Raw genomic sequence first — 15,371 nt, 5'->3', positions numbered from 1 at the left:
TGTGGGTTCAAATCCCATCCGAATTTTTTTAACTCGCAGACTTTTTCTAATATTGCTCCAAATTATGTAGGGTAAAGTGTGGATAGATGTCCCGTATTCACTTTATAAAGTTTGTTTTTATTCATTTTTTTGATATTATTCATATTCGCTACGATTATATTCTAGAAAAACATAATTCAAATACCTCTAACTAGGTAAAAAATGTATTCAAACATATACCACGTATCATCAAGGGGTTGGTTAGATGCAGGTAATTGTTATTTGGCGAAATTGGAAAAAATATTTATTGAACATACATAAAATGTATAACATATGTTTGTTATTTTTATTCTGAAAAAGAAAATATTAAATTTAAGGAGTAAAAAATCAATTCAATGCGTATTTATATTTATTGAATTTGTCGACAATGGAAAAATGATACGGTTTTCTTAAGAGTGGGTCTGTATTCAAGCAAATGTTTACACATGTTTTGGTTCGTATAATTTATTTATCGCTGGCCATATAACTATAAATTAAGTGGCGACTATTGGAAAACTCGAAATTTAAATTTAAAAAAATAACATCATCGAAAGTAATTTTACGAGTGATTCATGGTTAGGTGGCCATCTATCCGGACTTTACCTTATATTCAATAAAGTTAGGTAATTAAAAGTTAAGAAAACCTGTAGCATTTGATTGCCTTTTACATGATATTTTTGGCGTTGCCTTATCGCAGTACATAGGTACCGTGAAAAATCTGGCATAACAAATTTATATGACATTATTATGACACATTATCATCCGCGAGAGAGAAACCTTTTAATACAATTATTATGACAGCTGAGGAAAGGTCAGACTAATCTGGAAAATTTTCGCGCGTTTTTTTTGTGGAACACGCGTTAATCTTAATAGCTTTATAATCGATTTTCTATTAATTTGGAAGATTAAATACATGCCATCGTTGAAATCTGTGAAATGCTACGTATAACATTGTTAAATGGCCGTACATTATAAAATCGATTATGTTTTTATGGTGAAGGCATGCACGAAAATCCTTGATCAACTAAATTTATCGTTAATAATAATCGACATCAAAATGTTTAGAAATATACAAGACTTATTACTGTATTATAAAAACACTCGTATATTTTATTGAATGATTTTAAAGAACTGTTATCATAATATGGTAGTACCATCCAAAGTTAAGATAGCTTGTGCACAACATTTGTAGCAGTTGGACCAATTCATCCATTTTATAATTATTTGTCACGGAAAATTATAATAAATTTTACACATATTATTATTAGCGAAGATATATCTATACTGATTATTTTTAAACTTACAAAACAAACAAAAATCTTCAAAAATTAATAAAATTGTCAATGAATTATAAGTAAACTTGTTCAACTGCTTAGTTTAAGTTTTTGATATGTGGATACATATATCGCAACGTGAGTGAAAAACCAAGGCATCTACAAAATTTTCAATTTCGAGATTAAATGCAAAACAACTGCAAAAGTCAGGAAACTTGAAAATGTAAAAGTGAAGTAACTGAAAAAACATGCAATATAATGTAGATATAAACCAAATATTATGTTTTTTTAGAAACTTTATTATTTGTTCTAACTCTAACAAAACGACGACTTCAAACCCTAATATATCCAAACTATGTATTTTGCAGATGCCTTGGTTTTACACTCATTGTAGATATATGTATCCACATATCAAAAACTTAAACTATTATAATTATATTCTAATAAAAATAATATATGTTTTTCTCACTTAGATGGTCTAAACCGGCCTCTTAAAGTTCAGCACGTATCGTAGGGACTTACGCGTCTAAGTATGGTTCAGCATCGCGCTCTAAGCAACCATAATCTAAATATTCTAAATAAATGTTAATACATATAATATTTGAACAATGTTTTAATTTTGTATGGATTCATTTAATTATGATTTTTATTGGTATATTGGCGATTAATTGTATTTTTGTATTACGTCGCAATTTTGCGAATGCGCACAACTTTTAAAATCTACGTACATGTAAAGTTGTAAACCGTAGCCGTATTCAGTGTTGGCTTTCCTAATGCGTACTTTTCGTTAATGCGTTCTACGCACATGCGTAAATCTTATACGTAATACGACTGGATTTTACTCTACATAGCTGATCGCATGGGTCGAACGTAATGGTGTTATAAAATTGTGGTCTTAAATTAATATTACCAGCTAAATAAGAGTGTATTTTATTCATAAATAATGATGTTAGATGTATATATTTCAATGCTGGCACACTGAGAATATTTAAATTTCACAATTCCTTTTATAAAAATTATTCTTGGACTAATATTTCATATTATAATGCGTTAATGGGATACGAGTCTGTACATACCATTTACATACATTAAAATGTTTCGTTATAGATGATCAGAGAAGATAATTTAAAATGGAGATAATGCCGATTAATATCTATTTGTTTATCTATCACGATTATTCGATATAAATCACCGCCTTACGAGCGGTACAATTTGCCATATTTAACATTCATGAGAACTTTCTTCTTGTATCAAATTTATTCGGAGAACCTCGTAGCGAATGTAATTTATGAGGGCCAGGCCAGACGTGGATAGCCATTATATTTATTATTGATTGACAAATAGGATTTTGTTTATATCGTTTACTGAAATATGGACTTCACTTATAACTTCAATCATTGGATGATTAATGTACACTGGAATGTAAATTTATATCCAAATGGTGCATTTATTGAAATAATATTAATGTACTTATTGTAATAGATTTTTAACAATGACTTGCTGTTAGCCATAAGAGAGAAAGGGAAGATAACACAAGCACACTTTCATCCCTTGAATCACTTAATATATATTGAACATTCGTATCGCTAGTACAGTAAGTTATAGAATGCCAAAAGTTTATATGTAATATTTCCATCCAAAAAATATATGATACAGTATGTGAATTAAATACTGTATATTATATATATATATATATATATATATATATATATCTATATTTTATTTTATTAAAATAGTCTGTATTTATGATTGATACTCCTTTTAAATTATAAAAATAATTACAAGATAAAAAAACTTTTTATATACAACGTTTTAAAATTTTTTGTTGAATCATATAAACTTGACTAGCTTAAACGATCAAAAAATTTTGTACTTGATAGAAATACTGAATAAATATAGAATACTGAAATGTCATTTTGACATTTCGTATTGATTTCCATAGTAACTCACGTATATATTAATAATTTAGTTGCTAGGACCCAAGACCCCTAACCAATAATAGTGTTTTGCTTTTTACGGATTTCTTCCGAAATAACTTTTCATACGAAACAGAATTCACTGAAAATTAATTCAACTCTACTTAAAGATGGCTGAAAGTATTAAAATAATGCATTGGCATCGTGTTCTGATATATTCTAAAAGTTTCAAATGTCTAGCTAGTCGGGAAGTTAGTTAAAAATCGATTGCAAGATTTGTACTGGATAAAAAACCACCGGACAAATAAGAACACGACATAATAAAAACGTTGTATTTACAATATAATGGATCTACAAAAACATTTTACTCAGCTTACAGTAGGTATCTCATTTTAGTTACACTACATTGGATATACCTTGCATTAAACAGGTGCACAATACTTTGCATTTCGCTGGAAATGCAGCTTTGATCATCAGAAAGCCCCCATTTCACCAGACTGTTAGCTAAGTAAATTAATCCCTAAAAATGTTTATAGGTATAGAGTTATATTCGATGTGCGTTTGGTAACGGGCACACGTATATTGGTCTGGGCTCGACACAATGTTGTTTGTACACAAAAATGTGTAAGATTTTAACGAAACTCAGAAAGTAGGACTTTGAATTCGTGCAAAATCTCCCTTTTAGAATATCGCGTGCAGTTTAATATATTCACTCGTTCATAAAAAAAAATACCTTAATTATAAGATGGGCCGATAGTGACCGTTGATGATGGTTGGTATGTTGAAAGATACTACGATGTCTACAGGTAGACTATCATAAATATAAATGAAGCAAGATAGAACACGAAAATAACACTTTCTTCCCAACGGTCTCGTTAAAGTGTAGATTCACACAGCCATTCGATAGATGGCCATACAGTTAGTTAGTTTATATCATCACGATATATTGTGCAAAAAGTCGCTTGCACTCTTGTCTATGATTGAACATTATTTTTCTTCGTTGTGTAACTTCTGCCAAAAGTATACGAGAGATGTCACTACGGCCAAATGTTGACTATACAAATTGCCAATATGGCATAGCCCACTTCATGCAAGCCTAATGATCCATAATTACTGCGAAGAGGCATGTTGTCTTTCGAAGATAATTGGTCACAAATGTTATATTCATTAGTGGTGGTCATGGATGAATTCAACGTTGATTTGTTATTGTGGAAACGCATTACTGTCAGTGGTTACAAAAATTGATTTTGATATATCGAAATTATAGCTATTTGATTGGAAACATAAAAGCTCAACACAAATAAGTAGATACTTACTCGACCATATTTCTAATATATCGTTACCTATTCAACTCAAATTGAAAGTAGATACCTACTCTTATTCATTTTTGAAACTACAAAAAAAAGCAGGACGTTAAACTTATATTAGACTTTATAGTCCTGTGGTATTTGTAATTAAATAATAGGCATGGAGATTTTGAATGAAAAAGATAATGTTTACATGAAATATGTATAGGTTATGTCATGGCTTACCGGGTGTTTTGCTTAAAATCGTGGCAGATGGCCTCTGTGACGTCTAGAATCCAAGATGACGGATACAGACAATGATAAAATTATTGATTGATATTGATTTATATAAAAAAAAACTTCTCGTCCTCGAAGAAGTCCTCAACATTTTTTTGTTTTCATTTAGCTATTTTCAGTATAACATAATATTGTGTTGACCATAAGGCATACAGATAGAAATGTGAAAGCAGATCTAAAAACAGCGTGAGGTTATACAAAAATATACTCAACCAGTGAGCTGAATTTTTTAATGTAAAAATCATAGATATTTTCGGTATTAGGTACTAAGTTTAAGTCGCTATTTCTATAATATATACCAAATGATTCTCCCCGATTTGTCGCCTTTCAAGTAACTGCCGCCCTTAAGCGACGCTCAACCTGCCTACCCCACGGGACGTCACTGGGTAAAATTAAGGTATACGAATAACTTACATGTGGTAAAGGGCTCGTCATAATCGAGTGATTGTAATAGGCTATCGACAATAATATGTTTGTGATGCACTCTTCAGTTTTTTGGACATATTATTTGGCGTAGACTGTATAACCTGGAGAGACTGATGCTACCACCCAGAGAAGTCGAAGCAGATGAAGAACATCGGCGCGCTAGAGCGACCAAAAGAATGAGCTTACTGGGGGCAACCTTCACTAGAAACCGAGGGCTGTGAATGGTGGAGAGTCAGGGCTTGAAATGGACAGGAACGCACCGGAGCGCCGTTCCGATTAATAAAATCTCGTAGGAAAATAATTTGACCGTCTGAGCTAGATCCGCCATAAAACAAAAAACCTAACACTTATTTTTATAAAATACTCATACATTTAGATAACTATGTTAATATTTTCGTAAAATCATCGAGCGCTCCGGTTCGTAAAATTTTCCATTTCGAGCGCTGAGGAGAGTTGTGATCGCTCAGAAGATAACTGCATTTCCTGGTGGTCACGGTCCTCATTCAAGAGGGAACGACCAACAAGAGACAGAAAAATAAAACATTGACGGATTTACTACATACACTATTCGATATAATAAAAATTGTGAAGAACAATAAAAAATACTTTGACAAAATTGACACATCGTAGAGGTTTTAATAGCTCGACGACGATGTGTTAGAACTGAGTGATAAGAGGCTTAGGGGTCTAAAAATAATATAAAACTTCATACCAAATATTTACCTGCACATAAAAATACCTAATGTTAACTATTTTCGAACTTTCATCGTTTTCTGTTATTATCATCAAATTTTATAGACCACAGTTACAGCTGTTTCATCGTCCAAATATTACAATCATCGATAAACTTGCTTTTAACCCAGGCCAGGTGGCATGTCCGTTTCAGAAGCAGTAGGTATATACGGTTCAAAACTTGCGTTTGTGCAAACAGTAAATAGGCACATATTATATTTGATCTAGATTCTAGAACAAAAGGTTGAAAGAATGGCAACCAACTGATTCACCTACTCTCATGAAAATATATTATAACCTCCACTAAAAGAGAAAAAAATGAAAATGATTTACTTTATTAAATTAATATGTTCATACGTTTTTAAAGGTAAAACAAACGTGATTCAAAATCTTCTGTTCAGATCGTTGTAATAGATATTTATGATAGAAGAGGGCATGATATACTTATGTTCTCAATCAAGTCCTGTTGGAAAAGTCGTGTGCGGTATTTCGTTTGAAATTTTATTATTTGCGACTGTCTGAGATAAATCAAATAAATTTGAATTACGCTTTGGTCATTTGACCTCTTTCGTGACCTTTTGTTTTAAATTCTTCACGATATGTCACATTTCTCTTCAATGCCAAATACTACTTCAGCCTTTCTTTATGTATTTTTTACCTTGTTAAAACATGACCATCTTATTCAAATTATCCTTAATTTCATGTCATACAGTATTCTTTGTTTTATTTGGCCTTTAAGTGATGATGACAATACTGTCTTGCTATGAGAGTAACATTGACAATAATATAACAATAGTAAAGACTATAAACTTAAAACATACATACATTTTGTTTGCTGATTCCGATTCCATATATCGGTATATATTACACATTGGACAAAAATCTCCTGGATAATTAACTCCACGTATAAAAAAACCCCATTAGACAATAAAAAAAATTAAAAAAACCCCGAACATTACCCTCCCGTATAAAAATTTTAACTCTAAATAAAATTTCCTTGACCCAACAAACAGTGGATGTTTTAAAATTGAATTTAATGACCTCAATTCCATATCAAATAATTAGGAGTAAAATGGCTTTTTAGAAATAAACAGTGTCATATTAATTCTGCAAATGCATGAAAAGAGTGATTGAATCATCATCATCATCATTATTAGCCTGAATCTATCCATTTCTGCATGAAGGCCTTCCTAAGCTGATTCCACTCCTCGTGATCCTTTATACATAATTAAAATAAAATTAAGCATAATAATATAGTGGATAATTTTTATTATTTCAGATGTGTTAATGATCGTCCGCTTAAAAGAACATTTCCAACAGCTATTTAGGTAAATCAGCTGTTAAACAGTAGTGAAAATGTGTCTAATATTAAAATTTTTATCACAACCTATTGTAAAACTAAAGTAATCAAAATAACCTCCTTACATTTGTAAAAATGCGAGTTCAAACTATTAATATGAATATTATACTTAGGGGTCTAAATCACATGCTCCAATCGGGTACCTCACTTGCTAGGACCAGCCCTGGTACTCGATTAAGGTTATATTAAATAATTACCAGTTTACTGTAAACTCCAAATATAAATATTCCGCAATCACGTTTATTCGTTCCATTAAAATGAAGTATAAACAATCCAATACACGACGAGTTGAATCAGTCATTTCCAAATCGCATCAAAAAGAGCTTCACTGACAGAAAATTGACTTACAGAATGTGATTGGAAATTAGGACTTATTTTTCAATCCAAGCTACGAATTAAATTGAAGTCATGATACAATTTCCACCATTGCTTCAGACAGATAAACAAACGTTGACGTATCTCATTACAATAATTTTAAACAATTGTTGCTATAGTGGTGGTATTGGTTAATGTAAATATTTCAGTAATCGGTGATAAAAAATATGGAAATGTTTACCGAATAATGCCGACCATTCGTGCGAATATTATTTATTACTAAATCTCCCTAACTTAGAATGAAACATACTATATACATATATAATCACAGATGAATTCATCCAATTGTGATTAATTTGTCCGTGTAATGGCCCTGTATTTTAATTTAAAGTATAAATAACTTATTTAGGATCACAGTAGATAATTAATTAGATGCATTGTAATTCTATTTTTGAATCGTCAATGTAATGTTCCGATAATGTTCCGGAAGTAAATCAATGTGTCACTTTCGTCTATGACTGTCCTTATCTATAGTTTTCCTTTCAGTTGACATAAATGTAATTTGTGAAATCGTACTGGAATACGAACACATTCAGTGACGTCCCTAGACAAAATGCAGCCCCTAAGCAGCGCCAGAATGCCGCCCCATTTTTTTAATACAATATTTTTCATTATCCTTCTGACAAGAATATCTAAGAAATGTGTGGTATAGCTATATTACCGACAAAATATTTACTACTAAATCTCTGCTTCAATAGAAATATTTCCACGGTTTCAGATACATTTAAAAATACACCTGACAACTTCATAAACTCGCGAGCGACTGGCAAAAATATTTGGAAAAATTTTAAATTAGGCAAGTATGTACCTACATATAATTCAAAAATCTGAACGTGTCATTGCTGGTCATCAAGGACGTGACCTCCAAGGACAACGGAAGTAAACTAGACATCGCGAACCCAACAAAAAATATAGTCCTATTATACTTTGTAGGTTAGTTAATTATAATTAGCACAATGCTTACGGGCACTTTTAATTATATTTGTAATTAACGTGTTAATTTGCATTTGAAAAGTAATTAGCAAAAACACAATTTTGTGCGGCCCATAAGCTATGGGTTAATACATTTTGTTTCCAACCAGTGAGATGATTTTTTAATGGAAAGATATTTCCGTTATTACTACGTTTAGGTAGCTATTTCTATATATACCTAATGATTCTCCTCGATTTCCCGCCCCTCGAGTAACTGCCGCCCCCAAGCGATGCTCAATCTGCCTACCACCACGAGACGTCAATGAACACATTGAAGAGAAAAAACCTACAATGACGTAATAAACGAAGTTTGGAAGTTGACCCTTATTGCAATGTACCTAAACAGAGTTCATTTTTCCATCACTATTTTATCTATATTTAACTATATTTATTACGAAAAAAATAGAATGAATCTAGCAGACTAAGCGCCCGCGATGGCCGAGTCGTTACGTATCCACTTTGTACCTAATTGGCACCGGGTTCAAATCCCGGGTGTATCAAAACTCTAATGTTATTTTTCAGTGTGTGTTTATACCACAGAACAAATTAATAAATATAAATGTAAAAGCCATACCAAAGTTCTGAAGCAGGGTAGTTTATAAACCCAAATAAAAAAAAAACGCGTTGACTATTCCCGAAGATTGAAAGCACGTTACACCAACGTGACAAATTAAAATGCATAGTATTAACTTGAAAATAGAATATTCTTTAACACGTGCTTAAGTTTATCCCATATTTTCTACACTCGAGATATTTAGCATGTTCTACCACACCCAGCCAGTTCCCATTCATTCTGTGTTCTCTAGTTTAGACCCAGTGCATGGACCAAATTGGTTAGCTAAGCAATTCGTTACCTTACTTTGAAAAGGTTCTAACTGACATTTTGGCCTAAAATGACTTTTTGATGTGAAAAGGTTCCATTAAACATATTCTATCATATACGTTCATTTCAGAGTCATTTATTGTCAAATATGGGAATTAGCAGTATGCCGGAGTTCTATCTACGTGTCTTTTTATATTGAAAATATGACCATTCTAAATTTCAAACGCTTATAGCTCAAAACATGGTGAAGTGCAATTAGAACCTTTTCAAAGTAAGGTAACGAATTGGCTAACATGCATTTCTCGTAATTATAATCTGTTGTGAAACCTCTTCGTGAAGCAGCCATGATCCAAACGGGACTGTAGAGCCAATGAAGTCATTTATTTTTTACATACTTCATTCATTTAATAATACATACTACATCAATAACGGTAATTGAAGTCCCAGACAGTTTCTCCGGTATATTAATAAGAGTTCCAAATAAATAATTGTATTCACATAATTTTATGGAAGCCGAATATACAACGGAATTCACACAATATATTGTCTTATTCGATTAGATCTCCGAATCTGACGACAACAAAAATTGTAATCTTGGCATTATAATAATTTTTAACAAGAATGCCATTATGAAATATTGTCAAATTATTCTATAAACACATTAAAGCAATAATGCCAATTATTCACACTTGATGATAATTGAATCAAAAATAACTTAAGATAAAAAAAATATTGTGCAAATTTGATAAAGTAGTTAAATTAAGTGATGAAAACTACAGGGGACTTAACAATAATTCAAGGTGTTCTACTTAGAATTATGAAACTGTATACATTAAATTTGTCATTGTCTTGTGAAGATATAAAAAGTTTTACTTCTCTCCCAATCATTCATTTCAAAATGGACCAATTATTATTGTACGCAATCACTATGGGAAAACTAACGAAGTTTTGTCTTCGAAAAGTTCCATATAGTACATTATTTTTTACGAGTGAAAATAACAATTAATTGGCCAAATTAAATTTTCCACACCTTTCACGAGTGCTCTCAGCATTTTTTTATGCACGACGAAGGAAATACTTAAAATAATTACCTAATAAGTGTTTGATTACACAGAAAGTGTTATCACTATTTATCAGTCAAGTTGTATAAATTTCATAAGTATTAAATTAATTTTATTCATACAAAGATATAAATTTTATTATAAAAGTGATTACGATGTGAATATATTTTAACGTATCCTTCTTCAAAGGCGATACATTCAACAGGATCCAAACTTAGAGTTTTTCTTGCCATTTCTACCATTTTTAATGGTCAAATAGTTTTCAAAATACGATTTGGAGTATGGTGTTAACTCAGTGTTCCGGGAAAGATTTTGGCAAACATCATCTTGATGAGAATAAGGGACCCAATAATGCACGTCCTCAGGAAAAACCAAGCCGGCTTTCTACCTGGTCGAGCGTGTGCAGACCAAATCCACAACCTTCGATGTCTTCTCCAGCAGAGCCATGAGCTGAACAGTCCGATGGCTTGCTGCTTTGTGGATTATGAGAAGGCCTTTGACAGTCCGCACCGCCCCTCCCTCTGGATGATACTAGGAGCATACGGGATCCCTCCCAAGATCATTGCCATAATCAAAAGCCTGCATGAGAATAGCGAATGCTGTGTCAGAATTGGAGACACTGTCACGGAATGGTTCGTGGTCACGACCGGAGTCAGACAGGGTTGTGTCCTTGCACCGTTTCTCTTCATCATTCTCTTTGACTTCATACTACGGAAGTCAATACCACCCGACCGAGGCATATCTGTTACCCCCACGGTGAAGCTATGCGACCTGGAATACGCCGATGACGCTATCCTATTCGACAACTCAATCGAGGGCATTCAAGAGACAATCGACAGGTTGCATTATAACTCCTCTCGCGTTGGTTTGAAAATCAACGCGAAGAAAACCAACGTCCTGTGTAATAGCACCTGTCCTGATCCAGATTTCCCTCTGATTAGTGACGGACAAAACATCGAGAGCGTCGACAGCTTCAAGTACCTGGGGGTACACATCACGGGAGATGGCATTTTGCAGAAAGAGCTCGCTATCCGAATGGGAATGGCTGGAGCAACATTCAACTCGATGCGGAATGTCTGGGACTCACGATTGTACTCGGTCAAAACCAAATGCCGCCTATTCGACGCTTGCATTCTGACGGTGCTGCTTTACGGTAGCGAATCATGGCACCTTACGAAGGCTCAGAGCAACCGTATACTGAGCTTCGAAAACAGATGTTTGCGACGAATACTGGGTGTGCGGTGGTATGACTTTAGGAGCAACGAGGAGATAAGAGAACGCACCAAGCAGCCTCTCATCACGCTGAAAGTGAAGAGGCGACGTTGGACCTGGCTCGGCCACGTGCTGCGGATGCCAGAAGAGAACTTCAACCTGGCTTGCCTGTTCTTCAAGCCGACCGGATTCCGGCGTCCTGGAAGGCCGCTAAATACAATCTAGAGAGTGTATACAGCGGAGCGACGGGATGCTGGTTTGACCTGGAACGAAGCAATGTGACTGGCGAGTTTTTTGTTTCTTTTGTACGTATGTGAATTTCATCTAATAATATGTATATATATGGTAGGTACTTCATAATAAACAATATAACCGTTGAATAATCGCTAACAGTGGTCTACACATGAAATAAATAATCATATGTCAGAGCCCTTGCCCGTATGTACATAAAAATGAGAACAGTATGAGGCAGGGATTGCGAACATAAGGCCCGTTTTCGACAGGACACCGGTGTCGCGCTCGTGTAATAATAAGGAGGCCTTTGTATTATGTTTATGAACGCCCCGAGATAATGAGTCAAAGCGTGTCTCGTACACTTTTCCGTCGGTCGCAACATTCTCAAGCCGCCGATACACTTGTTTTTATGACCGCAGCCAGATTTATGTTCTAATTTATATCGCGAAATTATGCGTAGACTCATTAGCTCTGGGTATTCATAAACATAATAAAAAGGCCCCTTTATTCGAATACAAAAGCCTCCTTATCATATACGAGCGACACCGGTGTCCCGTCTGAAACGGGGGTAATACTATGACTACGCAGTCAAAGTGAAGAAAAAATATGTAGAAGTATTTAATTTAAATGAAACTAAGTAAGTATATACTATGAACTTTAATTTCTTCATTTGCCGGCTTGTTTTATCGATGTCATATTACTAGATTTCCGCGACAATTTAAAGAATAATACATAGCAACAAGTGAGTGTAAATATGTAATTTTATCACCACGTTTTTCTTAGCTCCTATTCTTGTTTGTCCGGTGGTTGTTTATCCAGTACATATCTTGCAATCGATTTTCACTAACTTCCCGACTAGCTAGACATTTGAAACTTTTAGAATATATCAGAACACGATGCCAATGCATTCTTTTAATACTTTTAGCTATCTTTGGGTAGAATTGAATTCATTTTCAGCTAATTCTGTTTTGTATGAAAAGTTATTTCGGAAGAAATCCGTAATCCAATCCACTATTATTGGTGCGTTACTATGGAAATCAAAATGACATTTGAGTATTCTATATTTGTTTGTTTGTTGCAAAATAGCAAAAAAATGATTTGTTGACAATTGCCTTATTTGTCCTAAATTATTAATACATAGAATTGTCAAGTTTATATGACTCAACAGAAAATTTAAAAACGTGGTAATAAGTTCATTTTATCTTGTAATTAATTATTGGAGAATTTACTTTTAAATGATGGAACTCATCACTCGATACATTTAATTTAGTGAAAAAAATAACAATCGTTTCTTTGCAGTATCTCTTGATTTTGATAAACATATAATAATAAAATTATTTTCATCGATCAATTATTTCAAATAGAAAGTGAAATATGAACTTGGTAACAATTTGTTATGTGTAATAATGTGTAGGTTTTAAAGTCTCTAATTAAAAACTACGAACAAATTGATTGGCACCAAACAAACAACAACAAATATCTCACAATATCGTAAATAAATGTGTATTATGTAAATTTAAAAACGGTATCTAACTGATTTTATTTACTGTAAACCATTGTGTAAAAATGTATTTTGATTTTTTATTTTATTTATCTGACACACTCGTAGAAAAATATTCGCCATCACTGGTACAAGACGACAACTGAAGAAGTGTAAACATTTTATCTTATCACTACCTATATACACACAGACGTTTTACTTAGTAGGTAATAAGACAACATTGCTGAAATTTCGCAAGACTTTACAGAGATCTCATAAGAAAGGCAGATAAAATCTCAAAGCGTAAATTATGCAAAACTAAAAAGATAAAGTTGAATTTCTCAGCAAAATCGATGATATAATAACACGATTAAAACAGGCACCAGCATTTTGTCATATCAATTACATGCTACAAGTTAGTATTCAGTTGAATCTGCTGGCGTTTTTGCTTAGGTAAGTAACAAGTTGTTAGACATTCATTATTATTTTGTGCAAGAAAAACAGTAGGTAATCTCACATAACGATGAAGTGGATTGCTTATATTTTTCATTGACTGATATTGCGATGTCTTATATAGGTACATAAAAAACGATGTAGGTATTTAATTATTCAAACTCTATATATATATTATATATTATATGTTAATATGTTATTTATATAAGCAAAGGCTATACCTCAGTTGTTGAGGCATGGTCTAAAAAGATCGTGGCTAGTCGATGCGCGGATTGAGGGTCGCGGATGCAAATGACGCATGTCGAACGAAATATAATTTGTCATATAAATATAACATGCGTCCATTTAATGTTCTGTTTATTGTTCTATTAGTAACAATAATAATATATTCAATGACATGTTTTCTTTTTCAAGTAAATGGGTAACGTTTTTATGTAATTAGTTATGTAGGTATATTCTACAATGACATACAAGGCGTCAATTGAAATTGTCTATATTAATCGTGTAATATGCATAACCACCAATGATGGCAGGGAAGCGCCGAGGATGGCTGGCTGCTCCCAGATATTGAAGTGAAACTATGACAGAAGTAAAAGAAAACTTTAAAACATTATTACATATTATGACATAATATATTACATGTTAAACAATATAACATTGTGGAATATAGTGTAAAGCGTTTTAAATCGATATATTTTATATGTGCATAAATAGATAAAGCATAGAATCATAACTTATAAAATATTATTTAATGGCATGGAATAAGACTTTTTTTCATCAATATTACATGTTATGCAATTGAATAACATATGTTTTTAATTCCGCCTCCTGAATCCTGCCGCCCGGGTGTTTCGCACCCCGAAAACCTCCGATTGGCGCGCCCCTCCATGATGATTTTCCATAAAGTAGGCATTTGCTATGTACCTAATATTGTTTAAATAATATTTTGTTGTTTCTAAATGTCATGTTGTGAACGTCTTAAACTTATAATTTGTAATGCCCACAATATGTAAAATAAATGAATTGAATTGAATTGAAAAAAGGCGGTCTGTTCGTCAGACAGTCTTTACTATGTGAGGGTAAGAAAATAATCAAAGCATGACACAAATCAAGAGCTTAAAAAATCTGATAACTTGCTATTGATATATTTATAACACTATTTAATAGATAAATAATATTTGAACTTTTATTTGACTTTTCCCATGTTTCAACTAAAAAAATCGTTCGAGGGACGGCAGACACCTTTGGCACGTTCCTGCATACAGTATAATAAAGCGTCAAAACCATCCTGAAGCGGGCCCCCATATCTATCGCTAAGGTTAAGGGCAGTCTGATCTTATACGCTTTAATATTCCCTAAAACGGTATCCCCAATAGAACACCAGAGTTTCACAAGGTAAAATTAAGGGCGTTCCTGGTATTTATTAGCGATTTTTTGTATTTGTATATAAAC

The 15,371-nt window shown here is 33.0% G+C and overlaps 1 protein-coding gene across 1 annotated transcript in view; it reads left to right on the top strand.

The window, feature by feature from the left end:
* Nucleotides 1-15,371, top strand: part of thw (chitin-binding domain protein thawb) — a 147,812-nt gene that overhangs the window by 114,055 nt on the left and 18,386 nt on the right. The gene's annotated exons all lie outside the window — the stretch shown is intronic.

Source organism: Rhyacophila brunnea, unplaced genomic scaffold (assembly GCF_057557595.1).
Source record: "Rhyacophila brunnea isolate RB1 unplaced genomic scaffold, BYU_Rbru_1.0 scaffold_6, whole genome shotgun sequence".
In the NCBI taxonomy this organism is placed as follows: Eukaryota; Metazoa; Arthropoda; class Insecta; order Trichoptera; family Rhyacophilidae; genus Rhyacophila; species Rhyacophila brunnea.
Note: the sequence above shows the minus strand (reverse complement) of the source record. Positions and strands in the feature narration are given on the sequence as shown.